At 33.6% G+C, this 26,752-nt stretch overlaps 1 protein-coding gene across 1 annotated transcript in view; it reads right to left on the reverse strand.

Annotated features, from left to right (window-relative positions):
* LOC143233352 (uncharacterized) overlaps positions 1-10,963 on the reverse strand; it is a 110,156-nt gene extending 99,193 nt beyond the window's left edge. The window contains exon 1 of the mRNA XM_076469519.1: positions 10,771-10,963. The gene's annotated coding sequence lies outside the window, so the exon portion shown is untranslated. The remainder of the gene's footprint in view (positions 1-10,770) is intronic.
* Between the last annotated feature and the right edge of the window lie 15,789 nt (positions 10,964-26,752).

Genomic DNA, 26,752 nt, shown 5'->3' on the forward strand with positions numbered 1-26,752 from the left:
GGGCGGTGTTAGATGTTTGAATATATAATTTTATTTTATTATATTAATATAGGTATAAAGGCATTCCTTTATGTTGGTTTATTTTGGGTTTAAGTTGTTGTATAAGTAAGGCTTCTTTAATTTTGCGTTTGTTTATGTTTGTTTGTTTATTTAGTATTTGAGTGTTTTCTATGGTTATGTTGTGTTTATTTGACTTGCAGTGTTCGAAAACGTGTGAAGGTGACTTTTTATGTTCTTTGAATCTGGTTTCCATTTTTCTACTTGTTTCTCCAATATAGAAGTTGTGGCAGTTATCACGTATTTTATAAATAACGTTGATGTGGTGTTTGTCAGTGACGATGACCGAAGAAGGTCGAAACATTGTTCGCTCTTCTATGTAAAACATTTTCTTAACCCAAACGAGCCGTTTTTGCATATATATTTCTCTACAAGTGGGTTTTCTCGACATCACTGATAAATAAACCTTATTTGTATATAACATCAAGAAACGGGTAAATTAAAAATATCAATAAAATGACTACTTGAGGACACAGATAACACAATAATGAACGAGTGCAAGAAAAACGAAATTCAACATGAAAACACAATAAATAAATAACAAGGAAAACAGAACCACATGGTACAAGGGTTTTACAGTTACATGGGTCATGCTATATATCAGCAATGAATTAACCAAACAAGCAAATAAAGCTGTAAAAATGTTTAGCCTTTCAATAAGAATAATATAGAAACAAAGTGTGAGTTAAAACAAATTATTATTCAGCTTACTTTCACCCACAGTACATGGTGCAGATAAAACTGTTGAACTACTAAAATATGAAAATATTAAAAAAGAATGTCAAACACCAATTAGCATACAGAATATGTAAAGTTGTCCAGACTGGAAAAAATGGGAGACTTTCAAGAATTTATCAGTAAGTATAATCACATCATAAACACAGCAAAGATGGAAAGTTGTAGTTAAACCTTTCTTTAGCCCTTTAAGTTTAATGAATAGATCATACTCACAATCACAACTGTTCATAAAATGAGCATGCAAAGGCTTGTTAGAGTCCCCACAATCTATCATCACTCATGTTGCTTTAGACCTGTGATTGTTCCTTTTATTCTTACCAAACAATAAGAGCCTTCAAATTCAGATCTTGTTATAATCCATCATATTATCAGCTGTTTTTTATACACAGACAAGCTTATTCCATCCATCCATCATGGTACTAGCCATGTAATCAGCTGTTTTTTATACACAGACAAGCTTATTACATCCATCCATCATGGTACTAGCCATGTAATCAGCTGTTTCTTTATACATAGACAAGCTTATTACATTTATCCACCATGGAACTAGCCATGTAATCAGCTGTTTTTTATACACAGACAAGCTTATTACATCCATCCACCATGGAACTAGTCATGTAATCAGCTGTTTCTAATACACAGACAAGCTTATTACATCCATCCATCATGGTACTAGCCATGTAATCAGCTGTTTCTAATACACAGACAAGCTTATTACATCCATCCATCATGGTACTAGTCATGTAATCAGCTGTTTCTTTATACATAGACAAGCTTATTACATCCATCCACCATGGAACTAGTCATGTAATCAGCTGTTTTTTTATACACAGACAAGCTTATTACATCCATCCATCATGGTACTAGCCATGTAATCAGCTGTTTTTTATATAGACAAGCTTATTACATCCATCCACCATGGAACTAGTCATGTAATCAGCTGTTTTTATACACAGACAAGCTTATTACATCCATCCATCATGGTACTAGCCATGTAATCAGCTGTTTTTTATACACAGACAAGCTTATTACATCCATCCATCATGGTACTAGCCATGTAATCAGCTGTTTCTAATACACAGACAAGCTTATTACATCCATCCATCATGGCACTAGCCATGTAATCAGCTGTTTCTTACACAGACAAGCTTATTACATCCATCCATCATGACAAGCAGCTTTTCTTTATTACATCCATCCACCATGGAACTAGTCATGTAATCAGCTGTTTTTTTATACACAGACAAGCTTATTACATCCATCCATCATGGTACTAGTCATGTAATCAGCTGTTTCTAATACACAGACAAGCTTATTACATCCATCTGTCATGGCACTAGCCATGTAATCAGCTGTTTCTAATACACAGACAAGCTTATTACATCCATCCATCATGGTACTAATCATGTAATCAGCTGTTTCTAATACACAGACAAGCTTATTACATCAATCTGTCATGGCACTAGCCATGTAATCAGCTGTTTTTTATACACAGACAAGCTTATTACATCCATCCATCATAGTACTAGTCATGTAATCAGCTGTTTCTAATACACAGACAAGCTTATTACATCCATCTGTCATGGCACTAGCCATGTAATCAGCTGTTTCTAATACACAGACAAGCTTATTACATCCATCCATCATGGTACTAATCATGTAATCAGCTGTTTCTTTATACATCCATCCATCATGGTACAGACAAGCTTATTACATCCATCCACCATGGAACTAGTCATGTAATCAGCTGTTTTTTATACACAGACAAGCTTATTACATCCATCCATCATGGAACTAGTCATGTAATCAGCTGTTTTTTATACACAGACAAGCTTATTACATCCATCCACCATGGAACTAGTCATGTAATCAGCTGTTTTTTATACACAGACAAGCTTATTACATCCATCCATCATAGTACTAGTCATGTAATCAGCTGTTTCTAATACACAGACAAGCTTATTACATCCATCCATCATGGCACTAGCCATGTAATCAGCTGTTTCTAATACACAGACAAGCTTATTACATCCATCCATCATGGAACTAGTCATGTAATCAGCTGTTTCTTTATACATAGACAAGCTTATTACATCCATCCACCATGGAACTAGTCATGTAATCAGCTGTTTCTAATACACATACAAGCTTATTACATCCATCTGTCATGGCACTAGCCATGTAATCAGCTGTTTCTAATACACAGACAAGCTTATTATATCAATTCATCATGGTACTAGTCATGTAATCAGCTGTTTTTTATACACAGACAAGCTTATTACATCCATCCACCATGGAACTAGTCATATTATCAGCTGTTTTTTATACACAGACAAGCGTATTACATCCATCTGTCATGGCACTAGCCATGTAATCAGCTGTTTCTAATACACAGACAAGCTTATTACATCCATCCATCATGGCACTAGCCATGTAATCAGCTGTTTCTTTATACATAGACAAGCTTATTACATCCATCCACCATGGAACTAGTCATGTAATCAGCTGTTTTTTACATCCATCCATCATGACTAGTCATGTAATCAGCTGTTTTTTATATTACATATCACAGACAAGCTTATTACATCCATCCATCATGGTACTAGTCATGTAATCAGCTGTTTCTAATACACAGACAAGCTTATTATATCCATCCATCATGGTACTAATCATGTAATCAGCTGTTTTTTATACACAGACAAGCTTATTACATCCATCCATCATGGCACTAGCCATGTAATCAGCTGTTTCTAATACACAGACAAGCTTATTACATCCATCCATCATGGCACTAGCCATGTAATCAGCTGTTTTTTATACACAGACAAGCTTATTACATCCATCCATCATGGTACTAGTCATGTAATCAGCTGTTTTTTATACACAGACAAGCTTATTACATCCATCCATCATGGTACTAGCCATGTAATCAGCTGTTTTTTATACACAGACAAGCTTATTACATCCATCCACACAGACAAGCTTATTACATCCATCCATCATGGTACTAGTCATGTAATCGGCTGTTTTTTATACAGAGACAAGCTTATTACATCCATCCATCATGGCACTAGCCATGTAATCAGCTGTTTTTTATACACAGACAAACTTATTACATCCATCCATCATGGTACTAGTCATGTAATCAGCTGTTTTTTATATATAGACAAGCTTATTACATCCATCCACCATGGTACTAGTCATGTAATCAGCTGTTTTTTATATATAGACAAGCTTATTACATCCATCCACCATGGAACTAGTCATGTAATCAGCTGTTTTTTATACACAGACAAACTAATTATTACATACATCCATCATGGCACAAGCCATGTAATCAGCTGTTTCTAATACACAGACAAGCTTATTACATCCATCCTTCATGGCACTAGCCATGTAATCAGCTGTTTTTTATACACAGACAAGCTTATTACATCCATCCATCATGGCACTAGCCATGTAATCAGCTGTTTCTAATACACAGACAAGCTTATTACATCCATCCATCATGGCACTAGCCATGTAATCAGCTGTTTTTTATACACAGACAAGCTTATTACATCCATCCATCATGGTACTAGTCATGTAATCAGCTGTTTTTTATACACAGACAAGCTTATTACATCCATCCATCATGGTACTAGTCATGTAATCAGCTGTTTCTAATACACAGACAAGATTATTACATCCATCCATCATGGTACTAGTCATGTAATCAGCTGTTTTTTATATATAGACAAGCTTATTACATCCATCCACCATGGAACTAGTCATGTAATCAGCTGTTTTTTATACACAGACAAACTAATTATTACATACATCCATCATGGCACTAGCCATGTAATCAGCTGTTTCTAATACACAGACAAGCTTATTACATCCATCCATGATGGTACTAGTCATGTAATCAGCTGTTTTTTATATATAGACAAGCTTATTACATCCATCCACCATGGAACTAGTCATGTAATCAGCTGTTTCTAATACACAGACAAGCTAATTATTACATACATCCATCATGGCACTAGCCATGTAATCAGCTGTTTTTTATACACAGACAAGCTTATTACACACAATGTTTGTGACCCAGTTTGCTGCTATGGCACTGAAACTCGAAATGTAATTGGCTTAGACTAGCAATATTACATGAGCAATAATATAGCATTTTCAAATTATCGTGTCATATATAGACATAAAATATTTGTAACTGTGTAACTAAGGCAATGTTTTCAAGTTTAAATTACAAAACTGGATATTAATTATTAGGAATATTAGACTAGTAAAAAGAATTTTAATAAACTTGATTATGAATTAAACTGGATATGATTAACTTTCAGCATGACACAATGCTGATCATGAGTTGTTACAGTTCAGTGGCAAACAGTGAACATGTCTATTTAGCCAATTAAACTATTCTGTTGATACAAAACTGTACAATTTGGTCAATAAAAATTAACTTTTATTACCCAATTTTGTAAATGAAGAACCTAGACATGGCATCAGTCTGCTAAAAACCTCTGCAGACAGTCTAGCAGGAGCCATTTACAATCCTTGTGCATTTTACAAATGTGAAAGACTGTATACCTTGAATTGTGGGTCACCAAAAATGAACTGCCCAGTAATGTTTAAAATTCATGAGCATGAGATCTGATAACTTCTTAAAATAAAAAATTAAGTCAGTTATAATACACAAATATAATCCAATAATGAATATATAGAATGGATGGTTATTCTCTTATATTTAACTATCCTGGAGATAAAAACTTTCATGTCATGCGAGTTTGTCTAATGTTACTAAATTTTGCTGTTCAGGCTTTCAATTTATTATGCAAGTCATTCTTTCATAACGCAACATTTACACTGTTTACGTATATACCACATCTTTCTAAGAATAACAATGATTATGTGCACAATAAATTTGTGTATTAACTATTAGAACAGAACAGTCTTAATTTGAATTATAAGGTTTGTTATAGAAAGCACATGCTCCTGGTGAAGGCAGAAATAATTTTAATGAAACTAAATCCTTATATATGTAAAAACAGCTGGTATGGGAAGAGAAAACTCTATGTAGAGGAGCAAACCTGACAAAGACTGAAGGTTGAAACATTGTTCGCTCCTCTGCATAGAGTTTTCTCTACCCATACCAGCCATTTTTACATATATATTTCTCTCTACAAGTGGGTTTTCTCATCATCACGGAAAACTAAATCTCTGGACAGCTACATTGATAGTGTTTGGAAATAGACAAACTGTGAAAATTTACCATGGCAATGCCTAGCTATGTTCATAGGTGGAGATGAAAATATGTATGCTATAACTTTTTACAGGATTCTATGTAACTTGATATCATACATTTGTTGACAAAGTTGTCAAGTATTCATTTTATCCTATACCATTGATTTAGTGACAATTCTTGATATAGGAAGTATATCGGATGCTTTTAGAGAGATATCTAAAAAGCTGTAGATATGCATTTTAGAAGTTCTAGATGCATGCATATACAGTATGGAAAGTGTGCAATAGATAGAAGTATTTTTATTCTTTACATGAACATCCCCTTGCACCGCACTTTATTACAGCCCAAGTCAGACTGATATATCTTGAGCACAATTGCTTTTAATAACACATTTAACTTTTTGTGAACAACAGTCTTGTATATTTTACAAAAAACATGCTACATTTCATGAAGATATGTACAGTAAATTTAGAATTAGAGTTAGTATTCCTTCTCCAATACAATGTTAGTTTAACAGACTAATTCTGTGTGCATTTGGTATATTAATGCTCATACTGTTTTATTAGCTTAAAAATAACAAGTTGTTGGCTTTAAACCTTGACAACATTCTAGCTATGTTGGTTTAAGAAAACTTGAAAAGTTTTCATGGTAATTAATAACCCAAACAAAAAAAACACCATCACTGATATCTAATGTTTGGTTTTGGTATTGTTTCTTAAAAAAATGGAAGGGTGGGGACTTTGGATTCTGCCCCTATATCTGTACCTGCTACATACAATTAAATAACACATTTACACAATTATAAATTAGTACAAAAAACATTAAATTTAGACTTGATTAACAATTAAGTAGGCAAAGGGTTGGTAAAGGGTGCTACCAACTAGTTGCCTTCCTTCTAGTTAGTAAATCAAAATTAGTGACTGGCAGATAGACTTAGCTACTTTACCACAAAGGGAGCATGTTTAGTAGCAATGAAAGTCCTCCTCCAAGTACTGAATCTTCAACTATGACATTAATACCCACAGGTGAAAAATATGTTAAAACTTTTAAAGCAGAACATACTCAAGAAGAAAATATATCAAACCAACAGAAGCTCCCATGAAATTGTGGCTTTCTGAAAAGTTCTGCTCTTCAAAAATGATGGATAAAAAGATCTAAGTAAAATATAGTTATTTTTATAAAACAATAACAGAGTAATTGTTCTATAATGGAGCAACCAGAAGAACGTAAAACCCATCTAGGTCACTACAAATAATTAAGAATCAATGGCCTAAACACATTTATCAACCAGGACCAACAATGTAACCATTGGATCTCTATGCATACGAGGCAGAGTACCAATCATAGAATGTTCAGTTTTGGTAGGTACATGAGAAACAGTAGTTAACATTAATAATGAGTGATGTTAAACTGCAAAGGTACCAACAACAAAATCTGACTTTTGAAAGTCTATCATGTATTCTCCCAATGCATGTACAAGAAATATTCAGCATTGCATCAAGAAGAACCTGCAGTCATATGGTTGTTGACAAAATGAGAGCAAACTAAACATGGAAAGTCTAAGTATTTCAGAGATGCATCTACCTAATATTAAATTTTCTTTTCTTGGGAATGGATATATATACAGTCTTAAAAGACCAAATGACTTGTCTGTAGGTAATGTAACATAACAAACCAATTGAGAGAAAAACTGGGTTGAAATAAAAAAGGCTGTTCAGAACTCTGGAAGGTGTCTGTAATTTTTCAATGCAATGGGCAAGTGTATCATGTATATTATTGCCACAGAAAATTAGTTTACTACTTAAAGTAATCAAATTAAAATGATACATTTGACAAATTACAGGTGAAATAACTTAAAGAATCAAATACGGTATATTTTTTAAAGTCCCCTGCTGGTACAGCGGTAAATCTACAGATTTACAATGCTAACATCAGGGGTTCAGTTCCCTTTGGTGGACTCAGCAGATAGCCCAATATGGCTTTGCTATAATAAAAATACACACACATGTATTTTAAACACATGGTGGTTGTTTCTCAGACAATGACAGAAAATAGCACCAAAAGTATAAAAGAAAAATTCAAAAAATATTTTAATGCACGAGAGGTACAGGTAAACTGTTTGCTGCTATAAGTCTTTGAAATAAAGGATAAATTTGACAAATTACAGGTTAACTTAAATAGATAATTTTGATGGAATCTCTTAAAGAATAAAAATTGGGTACATATGTTAAACATTCAGAGGGTGCTTTCTGCCTAATGATAATCTCTTACCTTGCATTACATATAACAAAACTTACATTTTAAATGAAAACAGAGAATATATTTCTGTAAATAAACATTTTACATGAGAAAGCATTAGAAAAAACATGTTGCAATTTATTACAGGCTCTTTGTACAATCATTTTAAAGGTTAAACTTCTGAAATAAACATGTTTTAAATTTTTTTTATATTGTTGGAAGACCTAGGAGTACCAAAAACAGAATTCAAAGGCAACATTACTGAAAGATATACTGTACTGTTCATACAGAAGCAAGAATAAGTTCATAAAGATTTTACTCAAATGAAACAGATTTTAGGAAACTGTCAATTTAAAATAGAAATTGGTTATAGTTGCTCTAAAGAACAGTTCACTAATGCAGATTATTTAATGTTCAAGTCATGGCTATCTGAAAAGTAATGAAACACTGTCAAAAGGTTCTGGAGAAAAAAAGGGCCATAATACAGAATGGGCCATGAAAAATTATCTTGATACAGCTAATCTTTTGAGATGAGAGGGAGAGCATTTGATAGTGTTCACAGAACAATATGGTCTGATATTTTGCTGCATTTTGATGATAAAAATATGACAATTTTGATTTTATAATTTTCAGAAAACAAAATTTGCAAATACAGAAGTAGGAGTTACCTTGGCAGTTTTAGTAACTAAATTAAATTTAAATGCTGAAAATTAAAAAAAAATTTCAAAACAAAACTTTGTAATTCAGGGTGGGCCATGCTCTGTCAAGGGCAAATGAAACAAAATGAAACTGTGAGGAACAAACTTCAATGGTTTAATAGACATAACAAAAAACCATAGGTAAGCATTTATAAAACTTAAACTGATGATTAGATTAAAGATCTAAGAGATCATAGAAGTCACTGAGAAATAGTTAAAAAGGAAATTAGGATACCAATAAAAGATTACACAGAACAGTTGGCATGTTAGAATTAATACAGAGTACATTTTAGTGAAATATATTAAAAGTAAGTAGAATATGAGAACTGGTACAGTTTTTGGATGATGGGAGAATTTTTAGCTTTTAACTTATACTTTATCTTTAGTTTTCATGAGTGCTATTAAGATGATTCTGGAGATAAGTTTAGACTTCTTAATCATAAAAGAAAATGATCAGGGTGATAACATAAAAGTATTCAAATGTATTAAGACTGATGGATCACATTTGTTTGTGTTTAATTCTAAAACCAGTAGGGCAAGTGGTCATAGTTAGGAAAATTTGAAAGATCGAACACATCTCCATTCAAGGCAGTTTGATTTCTCCAACAGGGTGATACATATGTGGGATAAGTTGCCATCTAAAATGTAAAGGCAGCATCTTCACAGGAGTTTTATAAATTGGTTAATGAATATTTGAAGGATTAAGACTGGATTTGATCATTATTTGTTGTTTGTTGATAGAAGTTGGAAATTTGGATATCCTTGATTGAACAAAATGCTCTTTCACATTCTTTAATTTTGCAATTTAGATGTTTTAAGTAAACATAAAACTTCATGTAGCATTTGAAAACATTTCTCAAATGACTAGAAACTCTCATATCAACATATGGGGAGAAAAACTTGTATTGATTATGCTATATTTTCAACTGAAGACTTCTAGTACCCATTAATATTTATTAGGGCTACATGTAGGTTAGCCGTCTTGGAGTAAAATGTCCCATCAAGCCATCAGAAGTATCATCTGATACCTACTCTAACCACTGAATCTTTTTATATCACTAATCAAGTCTTAATAAATTATACTTGAAATTTACAATTTCTATTTGTTCTGAATAAAGGTATGTAACATGTCCCCACACAATGCTGACAGATTACCACACATTAATCACAATAATATATATTTTAATATTTAACATAAATCCCTCTACATACTTTAAAATCTTTACTTCACCATATATTTGTACACTGCAATACTACACACTTTTTACAATTTCCTTTGGTATATATATAATACAATTTGAAAGGTTAAGTTTAATCTGCATTCTACTGAAACATTTTATGTAACTAATTTAACATACCATTACAACCGCTGCATTACAAATAAAGAAAGTGTGTCAAAATTTTTACAATGAGATAAAGTGAACGACATTGTTGAATGATAAATTCCAATTACTCATCTAACTTCTATTTCTAACTCAGATTAGTCATTTACTTACTATCTTAAGGTATATAATTATATTTAAGGTTTAACTTTTCAGATTTCCGCTACAACTTATAAGCGTTATAAGAGAAAGTACGAGTTAGGTACATGCATTTCCAAAAGCTAAAATACAAGTTATCGCACCTTTCGGGTTGATTAGGCTTAACGCCAATTCTTTGTTACATAACGTCATAAGTAAAAAGAAAAGATAAAGTAACCTTAGTTCTTATGAATCAACGGTATTCAAACTTAATGCAAATATTAAGCAGACTAGTTCGTTAGTAGATTAGTTAACTGATTTTGTGATTACAAAATGTTACCTTGCTGTTATTCTTTGATTACTAAACCTACGTCTGTAGCGATGCAGGTTCTTTTGTTCATATTCTCCTCCAAGAGGATGAAGACGAACGTAACATTTTATAATTAAAGTTATTCTAAAGAAAGAAAATTTAAAAAAATTATAGATTACATTCTTCAACACTATAAGCGTAACGCCATTGTATGTTATCGCCCTCTAACGGAGTATAATAATTAAACATAATTATTAACTTTGTTTGGAAATCTTGTGTAAAAGTGGTGAAATAGTCGTTTATTGATAAGGTAAACACATAAGTATGAACAATCACTTACTTGAAGTGTATGTGAAAAATTAATGACAAATATTCATTGTGGTTTATAAAAACCAGCAATAGATAACAAAGATCTTATTTTATAAAATAAATATATATGAAAAAAAACACGCACTAAAGCTGGAATAAGCAAAATTGTCTATAACATTGTAAGAAAACATTGGTAACTATTGACTGTTGATATCAAATCAGAATATTCAGGATTTACAAACTGTAAAAATGAAAAAAAAATTGTTGGTATAGGCATAATGCAAACAAGTTATATGTTTCCCATGTTTTCAGATAATCCCAGTTTGGAATGTTGTGATATTATTAGGTAACGTTCAACAACATATCTATACCATTTTAGTAGTTTCTTTATCTTAATGTGTGTTTTTAAATATAACATATACTGCTGATTTATGTTCAAATGTCAATAACAATTTTTAAAAAAATTCTTGGCTATGCACTATTTCTGGTCCAAATGAGAACTGAACTACTTATGAAATACTTATTCCATCTATATATATATATATATATTTCTTAATATGGTGTTTGCATAATTAGTAATGCTTTAACTGGATAAGGTTAAATCATCACGTAACACAAACTAGTTGTATAACTACCGTTAAAGGCCCGGGATGGCCAAGTGGATTAAGGCGTTGGATTCGTAATCTGAGGGTCGCGGGTTCGAATCCCCATCGCACCAAACATGCTCGCCCTTTCAGCCGTGGGCGCATTATAATGTGATGGTCAATCCTACTATTCGTTGGCAAAATAGTAGCCTAAGAATTGGTGGTGGGTGGTGATGATTAGCTACCTTCCCTCTAGTCCTACACTGCTAAATTAGGGACGAGTAGCGCAGATGCTCCTCGAGAAGCTTTGCGCGAAATTCAAAACAAATAAACAATTCTACCGTTAAGCTACACAGCACTCTAAGCACAATTCAGTGAATTGTGTAACGTATAGTTGTATTTGAGATTTATACTGAGACTTAATTTTATATATATATATATATATAAAGTTCCTGTAATTATATAACATATGAACAGCAAAGGAAGGTTTGATTCTTTAAGGATATCCTGGTACATTTCCTTCCACACATGAGAAACGTAATTATTTAAAATGGATGTCTAAAGCCAACTCGTTTCCATAAGGTCTGTTCGTGGGATTTCATGCAAAGTTACTCGAATAATATCTGCATTAACCGTCCCTAATTTTGAAATGATAGAGCTAGAGGGACAGCTGGTTTGTTTGTTCCTTTGGTTTTGGAATTTCGCGCAAAGCTACAGTGACGGATTTAAGGTTGTGTGGGCCCCGGGGTTAATAATTTTTGTGGGTTCTATATCCCACACATAAAATAAAATTATCAATGGGCCTCAATTAGTGCCATGAATCCTGGGGCTGAGCTCTTTCTAGCCCCTATCTAAAGTTATTAAGGTGTTTGACTCGCAATCTGAAGGTTTAATTCCCTGTTCCATCAATCATGGTCACCCTTTCAGCCGTGAGGGCGTTATAATGTTAACAGTAAATTTTACCATTTGTTAGTAAAAGAGTAGCCCAAGCGTTGGCGGTGAGTGTTGATGACTAGATACCTTCCCTCTAATCTTTTGTTACTAAATTAGGGTCGGCTAAAGCAGATAGCCCTTCTGTAGCTTTGCTTGAAATTGAAAACAATTTTTTGGTAATAAATTTTATAATGTATTTATACATCACTGAGATAATTTAAAGTCTATTATCAATACAGCATTGTAATAAAAGAGTGAAAGCTGACTCATATTTAAGATGGCATAGAACGTTTAGTGAAACAAAACACGACAATTATGTTACAGGGTTAAAACATTATTTGTTATTTTGTTACAAATATTGTCAATTTTTATACTCGAAATTAAACTTAAGAAATTTAATGGACACGAATCAAAATAAGTTGTATTACACAAAATTGTCAACTAAATTGTATCACAAATAGAAATATTGCACATACATTATGAAATAATAAACATAATAACATTATTTTAAATAAAATCTAGTTCGTGATGGTAACTGAATACATAGTTAGTGATTGAAATACGAGTACATTTATCTTAGCCTGTCTTTTACTGATCGATGTGTTTTGTTAGCACTTAAAATAACACCCATGTGGTAAAATATCTCGGCAATTCAATATGCTTTAGGCCTCCCATTTAAAAAGACTGTCTGATAATGTGGTCTATCTGATTTATCATTATTGAAGAATTGTTTGTGGTGGCTACTGTTGTGCACTTCTTTTGAAAATCTTTGTGGTGAAGACCATCCAGAGATTTGTTTAATCTTTTAATTCACCCATTTAATTCGAAATGGAAATAAATTTCAACCACCTGGGTCTGGGATTAAGAATGATTGAACTGATTAATTTCAGTTGTAGGGTTTGTTCAGTTTTAACTGAGGAGTAGAAACAGTGCCACAATGAGCGCTTTAGTTGATTTCTGTTTCTCAGAAAGTATTAGTAACATCAGCTTTGAAATGTGTGTGATTTAACCTGAAGAAAATGTTTTTCACTTTGTGTTTTAAAGAGTAAACTAATTACAGGAAGGGGAGATCATAAAATGTCAAGTGCATAAATAATTCTTCCAAATTCAGAAAAGGTTTAAGTATCTAGGACTAAAGTCTTATGCTGTCCTGATATGAAAAACTTCTACAGTAGTCAAAATCTTCGAAACTATCCTTTTTCAAACTGGGCTCAGCATGGCCAGGTAATTAATGCACTCTACTCGTAATCTAAGGGTCATGGGTTCGAATCTCTCCCACACCAAACATGCTCGTCCTTTCAACCGTGGTTGCATTATAATGTTATGATCAATCCTACTATTCGTTGGTAAAAGAGTATCCCAAGAGTTGGCGGTAGGTGGTGATGATTAGCTGCCTTCCCTCTAGTTTTATACTGCTAAATTAGGAACGACTAGCACAGATAGCCTTCGTGTAGCTTTGCGCGAAATTAAAAAACAAACGCACAAACTTTCGAACTGACATTAACAAAGTCTTTTCATGTGAACAAAATAAACATTATAAAAACCCATTACAGTTAAATAAAAATATGATAACTGTATTTTGCCATTAATAATTGATATTGTAGACAATTTCTTGTGTAGTCTTTTCAAAGTTAATGTTTTAAATCGTTTGTGAAAATGTGATATCAAAATCAATTCTTCGACATGCTACTCCAGTTTATCATTTTTACCTGATTATCTTGTGAGAGATATAACGCTGGCAAAATCCTACGAGAGAACAAATAATGAAATGTGGTCTATTACGGAAATGTCGCGCCACCCAGTGGCTTGGAAGTAACTCTACGGGCTAACGATTCTAAAAATCGGGTTTTTGTTCTCGTGGTGGACAAATCCGACATAATCCTGTTTATTGCGTAACACTGTGCTTAATAATAACCAAAATGTCGTGTTCGTTTGTTTGATACTAAATCATACGATGTTCAACAAATATATCTGTAGTTACATGGTTAAGCCTTTTTCAAGTATAAGAATATTCATTTGCATCAACATTTTATCAATATAAAAGCGATTATTATTTCACATAATTAAAAATTAAAATGAATTAGTTATAGGCCTAGGTATATAACTTATTAATTTGTGGATAGAAAAAAAACAGTTTCATATCAGCTGCTTTTGTATGTATTTCTCATAAACCATTAAAAAACAACAACTTTATATTGTCTTACGTGTACAGTGCAGAAAACTACAGAGGTTTTACAAATGGCAGAGGCGCAATATTTAAGTTCACATAACAGACAAGGATTGCGAAGTCTTATACTGAAATTGAGGTTTATTTTACTTTTACATATTTAACTTACAGAGATAGTTCTATCTTCCCGATGAAAATAAAGTACGTTGCACGTTTTTTTTTTGCAAATGTTTGGACTCCCTGCTGTGCTAAGGATTTTAAAGCACTAATATTAAAAGTCTAGTTCTTAGAAATAAATTCATTTTACTTCTTTTTCCATAAATATAAACACCAGTTATACTGATAAGGACTGAAAGTTGTAAATATTAGCAAATACATGAACACCTGAAATAAACTTAATACGTAAAGAAGAAGTCCAACAAAACTTCAGAATTTATATATTTGTTATTCCTGGATATGTCTTTCGTACTATTTTAGTACGTACTATTTGCAATAAGCTTATGTTTATATCATATTACCTCATTTCTTATAGTAATTGTTATGAAAAATTGTAAAATTTGGTATGTATGCTTGGATTGTGAATCTGAGAGTTCTACGTTTGTGGCCTGTTGCCGCTAAATGTGTTGCGCATTTTAGGACCGTGTAAGAGTGAGTGTCAGATCCCATTAATCGGTCACACAAGAATAACTGTAAAAGTTCAGGATGGGTGTTAATGGCTAGCTTTCTTTTAAGTTCTCTGTTAGCTGAAATTTAGGGACAGCTATGTGAGGACTGTTTCTTGCGTGGTTTTGCCCTAGAATCAAGAAATTCTTTACAAAATTCGACAGGTTGTACTTACATATAAAATATTAGTGTACTTTTGGTTATAACAATTTTTATGTAAAACACTTTTTGTAACTGTGTTCGATAATTTGGTTTAGTTTGTTTTGTGTATGTTTGTGTGTTTTTCTTATAGCAAAGCCACATAGAGCTGTCTGGTTTGTTTTAAATTTCTCTCAAAGCTACACGACGGCTCTCTGTGCTAGCCGTCCCTAATTTAGCAGTGTAATAAAACTAGAGGGAAAGCAGCTAGTCATCACCACCCACCGCCAACTGTTTGGTTACTCTTTCATTAAGTGACCGTCACATTATAACGCCAATACGGTTGAAGGGGCGAACATGTTTGGTGTGAGGAGGATTCGAACCCGCGACCCTAATTTAGTAGTGTAAAACTAGACGGAAGACAGCAAGTCATCACCACCCACCACCAACTTTTGGGCTATTCTTCACCATCACATTTTCGTTTTAGTTGCTGTATAAGTAAACACCGAATTTGTTCAAAAACCAGGGACAAAACTAAAGTCCATACTATGCAAAAGCTACATTGACAAACACAACACTAACATAATTTATAAAATACAATGCAACAACCGCCACGACTTCTATATTGGAGAAACAAGCGGAGAAATGGAAACTAGATTCAAAGAACAAAAAAAAACAACACCTTCACACATTTTTGAAAACTGTAAATCAAATAAACACAACATAACTATGTAAAACACCTAGGTATTAAGTAGAGAAACAAATATAAACAAACGCAAAATCAAAGAAGCCCTACTTATACAGGAACTAAAATCAAAATTAAACCAATATAAAGGAATAACTTTATGCCTACACTAATTAACAACCTAACATCCATCTGCAACGCCCCTACAATCCCGTACCCGTTTATACTCTCGTCCCTAAGACATGTGTCCGGCAACGGTCACGTTCAAACTCTCTCTGTCTTTCACCTGAAGATGACCTAGAAAGGTCGAAGCGTTGTTCTCTCCTTATCAATAAAAGTGTTAATACCCATATCAGCTGGTCTGAGACATAATTTTACTTCAAGTGGGTTTCTCGTCTTAATCCTTTGGCAGTTAGTGCGTTTAGATTAAAACGTAGGAGGGGTCAAGTTTCTCTGTAATATTTTATAGCAGTTTCTGTGGAAGTAAAATGTAATAAAAACTTTTATTTGTTTTTGTTTTTCAGCTTTAACCTCTATTATTAGCCTGTTGGTGCGGGAAAGTCCTTTGCAGTTTATTGAATATTGAAATTTTAACATACCTGGGTCCTGTGTATTTGTTTCAAAGCAGGATATTTAAAACTAAGAATACGGTATCCAACATAGAATTGCTATAGTAATTCTCAAGTGCGTACTGCAGTATTTTTGAAATTTCATGATTGGAAAGGTTATAATATCTAACTTAGAATTATGTTTATTTCATATAAAACTCAGACACATTGCACAGGATACAGGCACAGAGTTATTCTAATAACAATGCGAATAATAATAATGCGAAAAAAATAAAATTTTACGTTTTGAAAAGTGACAGGAAAATTATATGTTGTTTTAATATTATTTCTTCTCCTATAGAAAACAACAACAAAACACACGAAGGCAGTGTTATCTTAGTTGACATTACAAGCAATAGATGGCAGGAAAGAGCACTACAAAAGTCCAAATAATCATTTAACGTACTTCATGTGATACGAATTTCCAATGAATTTAAATTATTTTACTGTTCAAAGACGTTCTAAATTTGGCGCATTTAATATGATTCTTATTCAAAGCAAAAAAACAACACTAACTAGACTGCAAAACAGATCGTATACATTTCTGCGCGTGATGGAGTTATCTACAAATAGTTAATTCAAACTATTTTCTCTGTTAGTAAACAACAAGCTACTAAATGGATTGTTTGAGCTGTGCTCACGTTACAAACCCTCAGAGTTTTCCCTGAGCAACTAGCAGGCTGTTAATGGACTTTTTAAATACACCTGGTATCAAATTAAGATGACCCTGATAGTTTAATAGAAATACAATACATTGCTGTGAGCAAAGATGTAAATATCTTATGAATTATAATAATAGAAATAATGATTTAAATGTTGAATAAATTCATAGAAATAGCATATCATAGAAATAGAATATGTGGAAAATTAGATAATAAAATAAATGACTGATAATCGAGCCCAAGCCCTATTAGAAAACCATTAAAAATGCAAGACAGGAAAACCAAAGAGTCCGTTAAAAACACAAGAAAAAGCTATTTTCTCTTTCGACTGTATGAGATAGTGTAATAGAAGCACCAATTAGAATTTATGAAGTACTCAAAAGTTAGCGACTGGTACTTTTGGCTAGTGGCTTTTCTGTTAGTCTATCACTTCATCATTAAGAATGGATGTAGCTCGATAATAGGCCCAGCATAGCCAGTTGGTTAAAACACTCAATTCGTAATCCGAGGGTCGCGGGGTCGAATCCCTGTTACACCAAACACGCTCGCCCTTTCAGCCGTGGAGGCGTTATAATGTGACAATCAAACAACGAACAAACAATTTCGTAAGTGAACCTTGTGAGTCATGTTATTTGTGTTATTAAAATTAGCGAAGAAGCTGTAACAAACGTAATAAATTGCTGTTGCGAATAAACGTGACTCCATATAGTCAATCATACGTCAGGAGATAACAGTAAATTTATTGAGTTAAATAAAGATTTAACACTTATTAGAAGAATGAAGTTACAGAGTTGTTCTTTTACAGATTACTTCAACGTGGGTGGTATGCACGAGATGATTAAAACTCACAAACAAGGTTGTCTAATCATATTAGTAGTATAAAATAATATCATAATAGTACCTAAGGAATTGTTTCGAAACATTTTTTTCAGTAATGAATGCACGGTTATGAACACTTTTAACGCTTCACAAAATTCAAAAGATACTATGATATTGTACATACAAAGATATCACACATAATTTTTCAATCAAATGGAACGGTAGTTTTTGTAGCCAAAAAACTACTCTAGTCTTTTCTATTTACGTTGTTTACTCGTTATTAAAAAAAAGTATATTTATTATTCTTTTTCTTGAATTGTTTGTTTGGTTTTGTACTTCTCGCAAAGCTACACGAGGGCTATCTGCGCTAGCCGTCCCTAATTTAGCAGTGTAATAAGACCAGAGGGAAGGCAGCTAGTCATCACTACTCACCGCCAACTCTTGGGCTATTCTTTTACCAACGAATAGTGGGATTGATCGTCATATTATAACGCCACCACGGCTGAAAGGGCGAGCATGTTTGGTGCGACGGGGATTCGAACCCGCGGATTACGAGTCGGACGCCTTAACCCACTTGGCCATGCTGGGCCATCATTAAACGTACACTGGAGTACCAATGTTTGTTTTTTTGTTTGTTTTTTGAATTTCGCACAAAGCTACTCGAGGGCTATCTGCGCTAGCCGTCCCTAATTTAGCAGTGTAATAAGACTAGAGGGAAAGCAGCTAGTCAACACCACCCACCGCCAACTGTTTGGTTACTCTTTCATCAAGTAACCGTCATATTATAACGCCTACACGGTTGAAGGGGCGAGCATGTTTGGTGTGAGGAGGATTCGAACCCGCGACCCTCGGATTATGAGTCGAGTGCCTGCCTTAACCTCCTGGCCATGCCGGGCCTCTTTTCATAGTAATACTTTGTAGAATGTTATTGATTAGATTTATTTATTTATTGTATTTTAAAATTACGTAAAGCTTTCCATAAACTTCAGTGTCAGTATGAATATATTTTTTCTCCCAAAAATAATAAAAAAGATTGTGTCAGTATTATTTTTTCTTAAGAGTGTGATTGTTCAGAAATGTGAAATTGTTTACAAAATAACTTTAAAAATAATCCGCATTTCATCAATATTCGTTGGTAAGGGAAGGAACTCCAAAAAATAAACAAATCAAGTGCAATAGCGAAAGCTGGACTAAGTGCTTGTAACGCGAGCACCCAGTGACCACGGCTAGGAGATTTTTACTTTATATCTCGAAAAGTCTATTTATCTTACTAAACTCTAGTGGTAAGAAGCATTGTATTAAATATGCTTAAAATTTACCTACCTTTTTTTAGTTATAAATAAATGCTAATTTTGTAGTGAATAAAAAACAAGAATGGCTAATGAAAAAAATATAAAACTTCCCTTCACCCAGTTATTCTATTCCTAAGAATAATGTCTCACAGCTCAGTTCAGAATAAGAGTATCATTTCGTTAGTTATTCTTGTTCTTTTTCAAACCTTGCTATTCGTAAAAGGAACACACTTTTTTTTCTTATACCACGAATCTTGTTGATGTTGTATCTCTGTGTGAGTTCCTTTCCATTAAAGGTATAGGTAATAAATAATGATCCCAGTGTAAGTAAGTACTTTGGGTTGATGTAACATAAACATTCATCCTAAACTGATTAAACTAAAACAGGAATGATATGTTTTTGTTCAATCATTTTTGGATTCGTTCTGATATTGAGTTACAAAAAACGATTTATTTTAAAGATTAGATTCCTAGTTATTTTTATATAATATATATTATATGGTTTGTCTAAACAGGTCTGGCATGGTCTGATGGTTAGAACGCTCGAGGCGTTATAATGTGACTAAACATCCCATTATTTGTTTGTAAAGGAGTATCTCAAGAGTTGGTGGTCGGTGGTTTGGACTAGTTGTTTTCCTTTTATATGTTACTGTTGAATCAAGGACAGCTAGCGCATGCAGCCCTCGTGAAGCTTTACGCAAAATTTAAAATAAACTGAATCAAATTTTTTGAAAGTGTATTTTTAACGTCGATGCATTTTAAATTTAAAGTTACAATTCATGGATTAATCTTTTGTAGTTGTTGAAGCTAATAAAGACCAGAATTTGGTTTATAATTTCCCGCAAAACAACACAAGTACTGTGCTAGCCGTCCGTAATTTAGTAGTGAAAGACCAGAAGGTTTGTTTTGTTTGTTTGTTTTTTGAATTTCACGCAAAGCTACTCGAGGGCTATCTGCGCTAGCCGTTCCTAATTTAATAGTGCAAGACTAGAGGAAAGGCAGCTAGTCACCACCATCCACCGCCAACTCTTGGGCTACCAACGAATAGTGGGATTGGCCGTAACATTATAACGCCCCCACGGCTCAAAGGGGAGCACGTTTGGCGCGACGAGGATGCAAACCCGCGACCCTCAGATTACGAATCGCACGCCTTAACACGCTTGGCCATGCCTGGCCAAGACCAGAAAGAACGCAGTTAGTCATTACCATCCACCGTCAACTCTTGGGCCAATGTTTTACTCAACGAATAGTGGAATCAACTGAGACATTATAACCCCCTTATGGCTGAAAGGGCGGGGATGTTTGATGGGACGGAAATTCGGACCCGCGACCTTCAGATTACGAGCCAAGAGTCCTAACCACATGACCCTTTGAGATGTATTTAGAAGGCGCATGTGGAAATACATCACGTTGGTTTTAAACGGCTTTATTACGGATATTAAATTATATTTTTTCTCATTTTCTGCTCACAATAATTCGTGAACGGGTCTTTTGCAGAATTATAAAACCCTAAACATTTATATACAAACTTACAATTGATACCATAGTTACATGTTCGTTTTGTTCTTATAATAATGTTTTGTTTTTAATTTTTGATGAAGTAATAAAGAATTTTGCTTAAATAACTTTTATAACACAGATACACGTGATATTATCTAAAACGATATTTCTATACGTTATAAAATCTACAAAATCACCTTAGATGATGAACAAAATTGTCACTTTCAATAGAATTTTGGTTTTTGGAGGATCAGCGCTACCTGACGATTTTTAGTATTGATTTGTTTTTTTGTTTATAAGATAAATCTGAAGTAATGTTATTAAACATTTCTTAGGTAAAGAATAACGTATTATACATGTATATACACACATTAGCAGAACAATAATATAAAAACACATCTTCAGGCAAGCACGATTTGTGTTTATTTTCTTTAACTTAACATATTTAATAAAAATACCACGCACAATGAATCACGTAGAATCACTTTATATTTGAATTATTCCTAGCTTGATGAAACTTTTAGAATGGACGGCAACTGTTTGTTGTGGAGATATAAATGTAGAGAACGAAAGGCGGAATACTCTGCCTAACCAATCTATCAAAGAATATTCCTAGCTTTTCATTGATGTCTTGAATTTGTGAAAATGTGACAGATAAACGACAGTTATCTTTATTTCTCTTTTCTGTTTCTCGTCTATTTTAACATTTGGGCTTGATTGTCTGTTTAACTGATACTTTGTTAGTTTTGGGTTATAAATACCTCTTTTAGATTTTTGTAGTTACTTCTTTAGAATGTTAATGTATGTTAAATTTTGTATTTTATTCATCAAACGTTTTACAATGCCAATTATGCTGTTAAGCAGTGAATTGATGTTTAGTATAAGCACCCATTGAATTTTAAGTTTCTGCACTTCTGGTAAGACTCTCTGATCTGTAACCAATACATGTAAAAAGCTCCACATCTCTCGTGATCTAAACAGATGTTTGTTTTTGAATTTCGCGCCAAGCTACATGAGAGCTACATCGAACTACTATTCTGTTAACGAATAGTGGAATTGATCGTAGCATTATAACGCTTCCACAGCTGAAACGGCGAGCAATTTTTGTGTGATGGTGAATCTTAGACCATATTACAAATATGGAGCCAAAGTTTTGAAATCAAGACTTAAGTTTATTGTAGTCGTCTGTAGTGTCTTCATGTGAAACTGGTAAAAGACAGATAACAGTGGAAAACGCATGTGGTTGTGTCGATCATGACGAAAATGACGGAGTTTCATGAAAAGGATGCTGATTTTTAAACATAAGGAAAATTGTTGTTTTAATGAGCTGAGAGAAAGTTGTGTGCATCCTTGTAATGTTCCATCTTTTCATAGTTCACTCATCACATTAGTTAAAGCAAATATTACGGACATTTCTGTAAAGAAAGTATTGCATTAAAAATAATAAAAACATTTTTTTCAGAGATGAATTGTGAAATTTAGAAAACCTTTGAAGGGAAAAGAATCTTTGACAAAAGATGAAGTGCATCTGCATAAGAATGATGAGGTTTTATTCAAGATAATGAATCAATTGGTATGTTAAAAATCAGTGAAATTTTTGGTAAACAGTATAACTGTTAAGACAAAACTCCTTAGGGTTCAATCTGTTATAAACATTATGACTTAATTCATATAAGCCACACATTTTTGTCAATTTCTGCTTAATTTCATATCCAGTATTTCGACTAGGATCCGATTTTATTTCTTTTCAGCTCTCACAGATGACGCTTCTATTCATTTTTCTAAATCTGATTTGTTTATGTGTGTGCGTGTGTTTATTTTTACAGATTCAATATTTTTACCTGATTACAGATTGTCTGACCATTTTCCTTCTGAACTAGGGCTAAGCGTGGGTATAGAAGACACCTTTAGTCATAAGTACAGTTCGTTTGAAAACGATCTCCAGGTACAGTTCATGTAAGAATTTAAATGTTAAGCAGCTAATAAAAGACAACATGTTGAAAGTAGTATTGTAATACCAAACTCGTTGAGACAGAGTTTAAGTTTTAAGCAGCTGATAAAAAATAACATGTTGAAAGTAGTATTGGAATGGGAAATTAGTTGGACCACATATAGCATCTCTGAAGTCTTTACCCAAACCCATAAAGGACTCTTGTCTTAAAGGCAATTCAATTATTGTCCTATAAATTACTATTGGCAAGATTATGGATATGTTTGTAGCTAAAAGGATTTTTATTTGAATCGAACCCCTACTAGTGCCATCATGAGATGGATTATTATAGAGGAAAAGAAATTTTGATCAAGCTACTGAATTTACAACTTACGTGTCAGAACACCTTGGTTTACATCTGGGGTATAACTATAACGTGGTTGGACTGACCATTCTTTCTGAGAGAGTGTTTAGAATTGGCATCAGAGTGACATGTATAATATGTGTTGTAATTGCTCTAACTACCAGAAGGTTCGTCAGGAAGAATGAAAGCTGGTGGTCAGACTGAACCACCAAAGCTAGTTTACCTCAAAGATAAACACTTTCGCTAGTCCTCTTCAACATCTGTACCATGGTTCTAGTGTGCCTTTGCAACCCAACCAGATGATGTATGCAAATCTTTGCTGAAAATATTCTAGTGCAAAACAAAGACTCTAGTAAAGCTGATGTCAAAAGTAAGATGTGACCATCTCTTAGAAGAGACACTAAAGGTAGCAACAAGAGAGGAATTACAATTATGTATAATTATAAATATAATTATATTTATAATTATTTATTCCAAATCCGTAGAAATAACTTGCACATTAACAAACAGATATTCTGATGATTACAAACTATACATAGCTATTGCTACCACTTGTATGAACTGCTATTGTTCGGGAAGAAACACCGAAGTACCTGGGGATAACCTGGAATAAATAACTCAGTTATATCAGTCAGAATAACAACATTATAACCACAGCTATCAAAGACGTCAATACACTGAAAGTTGAAGCAGGAAGCTGAGATTAAGAGTTTCATCTGCTTCTACTCTACCGAATCATTCTCTTCCAAAGATTAGTTTGAGTGCTAAAGTACTCTACCGAATCATTCTCTCCAAAGATTAGTTTGAGTGCTGAAGTACTCTACCGAATCATTCTTTTCCAAAGAAGAGTTTGAGTGCTAAAGTACTCTACCGAATCATTCTCTTCCAAAGATTAGTTTGAGTGCTAAAGTACTCTACCGAATCATTCTCTTCCAAAGATTAGTTTGAGTGCTAAAGTACTCTACCGAATAATTCTTTTCCAAAGAAGAGTTTGAGTGCTAAAGTACTCTACCGAATCATTCTCTTCCAAAGATTAGTTTGAGTGCTAAAGTACTCTACCGAATCATTCTCTTCCAAAGATTAGTTTGAGTGCTAAAGTACTCTACCGAATCATTCTCTTCCAAAGATTAGTTTGAGTGCTAAAGTACTCTACCGAATAATTCTCTTCCAAAGATTAGTTTGAGTGCTAAAGTACTCTACCGAATCATTCTCTTCCAAAGATTAGTTTGAGTGCTAAAGTACTCTACCGAATCATTCTCTTCCAAAGATTAGTTTGAGTGCTAAAGTACTCTACCGAATAATTCTCTTTCAAAGATTAGTTTGAGTGCTAAAGTACTCTACCGAATCATTCTCTTTCAAAGATTAGTTTGAGTGCTAAAGTACTCTACCGAATCATTCTCTTTCAAAGATTAGTTTGAGTGCTAAAGTACTCTACCGAATCATTCTCTTCCAAAGATTAGTTTGAGTGCTAAAGTACTCTACCGAATCATTCTCTTCCAAAGAAGAGTTTGAGTGCTAAAGTACTCTACCGAATCATTCTCTTTCAAAGAAGAGTTTGAGTGCTAAAGTACTCTACCGAATCATTCTCTTTCAAAGATTAGTTTGAGTGCTAAAGTACTCTACCGAATCATTCTCTTTCAAAGATTAGTTTGAGTGCTAAAGTACTCTACCGAATCATTCTCTTCCAAAGAAGAGTTTGAGTGCTAAAGTACTCTACCGAATCATTCTCTTCCAAAGAAGAGTTTGAGTGCTAAAGTACTCTACCGAATCATTCTCTTCCAAAGATTAGTTTGAGTGCTAAAGTACTCTACCGAATCATTCTCTTTCAAAGATTAGTTTGAGTGCTAAAGTACTCTACCGAATCATTCTCTTTCAAAGATGAGTTTGAGTGCTAAAGTACTCTACCGAATCATTCTCTTCCAAAGAAGAGTTTGAGTGCTAAAGTACTCTACCGAATCATTCTCTTCCAAAGATTAGTTTGAGTGCTAAAGTACTCTACCGAATCATTCTCTTCCAAAGATTAGTTTGAGTGCTAAAGTACTCTACCGAATAATTCTTTTCCAAAGAAGAGTTTGAGTGCTAAAGTACTCTACCGAATCATTCTCTTCCAAAGATTAGTTTGAGTGCTAAAGTACTCTACCGAATCATTCTCTTCCAAAGATTAGTTTGAGTGCTAAAGTACTCTACCGAATCATTCTCTTCCAAAGATTAGTTTGAGTGCTAAAGTACTCTACCGAATCATTCTCTTCCAAAGATTAGTTTGAGTGCTAAAGTACTCTACCGAATCATTCTCTTCCAAAGATTAGTTTGAGTGCTAAAGTACTCTACCGAATCATTCTCTTTCAAAGATTAGTTTGAGTGCTAAAGTACTCTACCGAATCATTCTCTTCCAAAGAAGAGTTTGAGTGCTAAAGTACTCTACCGAATCATTCTCTTTCAAAGATTAGTTTGAGTGCTAAAGTACTCTACCGAATCATTCTCTTTCAAAGATTAGTTTGAGTGCTAAAGTACTCTACCGAATCATTCTCTTCCAAAGAAGAGTTTGAGTGCTAAAGTACTCTACCGAATCATTCTCTTCCAAAGAAGAGTTTGAGTGCTAAAGTACTCTACCGAATCATTCTCTTCCAAAGATTAGTTTGAGTGCTAAAGTACTCTACCGAATCATTCTCTTTCAAAGATTAGTTTGAGTGCTAAAGTACTCTACCGAATCATTCTCTTCCAAAGAAGAGTTTGAGTGCTAAAGTACTCTACCGAATCATTCTCTTCCAAAGAAGAGTTTGAGTGCTAAAGTACTCTACCGAATCATTCTCTTCCAAAGATTAGTTTGAGTGCTAAAGTACTCTACCGAATCATTCTCTTCCAAAGATTAGTTTGAGTGCTAAAGTACTCTACCGAATCATTCTCTTTCAAAGATTAGTTTGAGTGCTAAAGTACTCTACCGAATCATTCTCTTCCAAAGATTAGTTTGAGTGCTAAAGTACTCTACCGAATCATTCTCTTCCAAAGATTAGTTTGAGTGCTAAAGTACTCTACCGAATCATTCTCTTCCAAAGATTAGTTTGAGTGCTAAAGTACTCTACCGAATCATTCTCTTCCAAAGATTAGTTTGAGTGCTAAAGTACTCTACCGATTCATTCTGTTTCAAAGATTAGTTTGAGTGCTAAAGTACTCTACCGAATCATTCTCTTCCAAAGATTAGTTTGAGTGCTAAAGTACTCTACCGAATCATTCTCTTCCAAAGAGTAGTTTGAGTGCTAAAGTACTCTACCGATTCATTCTGTTTCAAAGATTAGTTTGAGTGCTAAAGTACTCTACCGAATCATTCTCTTCCAAAGATTAGTTTGAGTGCTAAAGTACT

This window comes from Tachypleus tridentatus, chromosome 12, assembly GCF_004210375.1.
Source record: "Tachypleus tridentatus isolate NWPU-2018 chromosome 12, ASM421037v1, whole genome shotgun sequence".
NCBI classification, from domain to species: domain Eukaryota; kingdom Metazoa; phylum Arthropoda; class Merostomata; order Xiphosura; family Limulidae; genus Tachypleus; species Tachypleus tridentatus.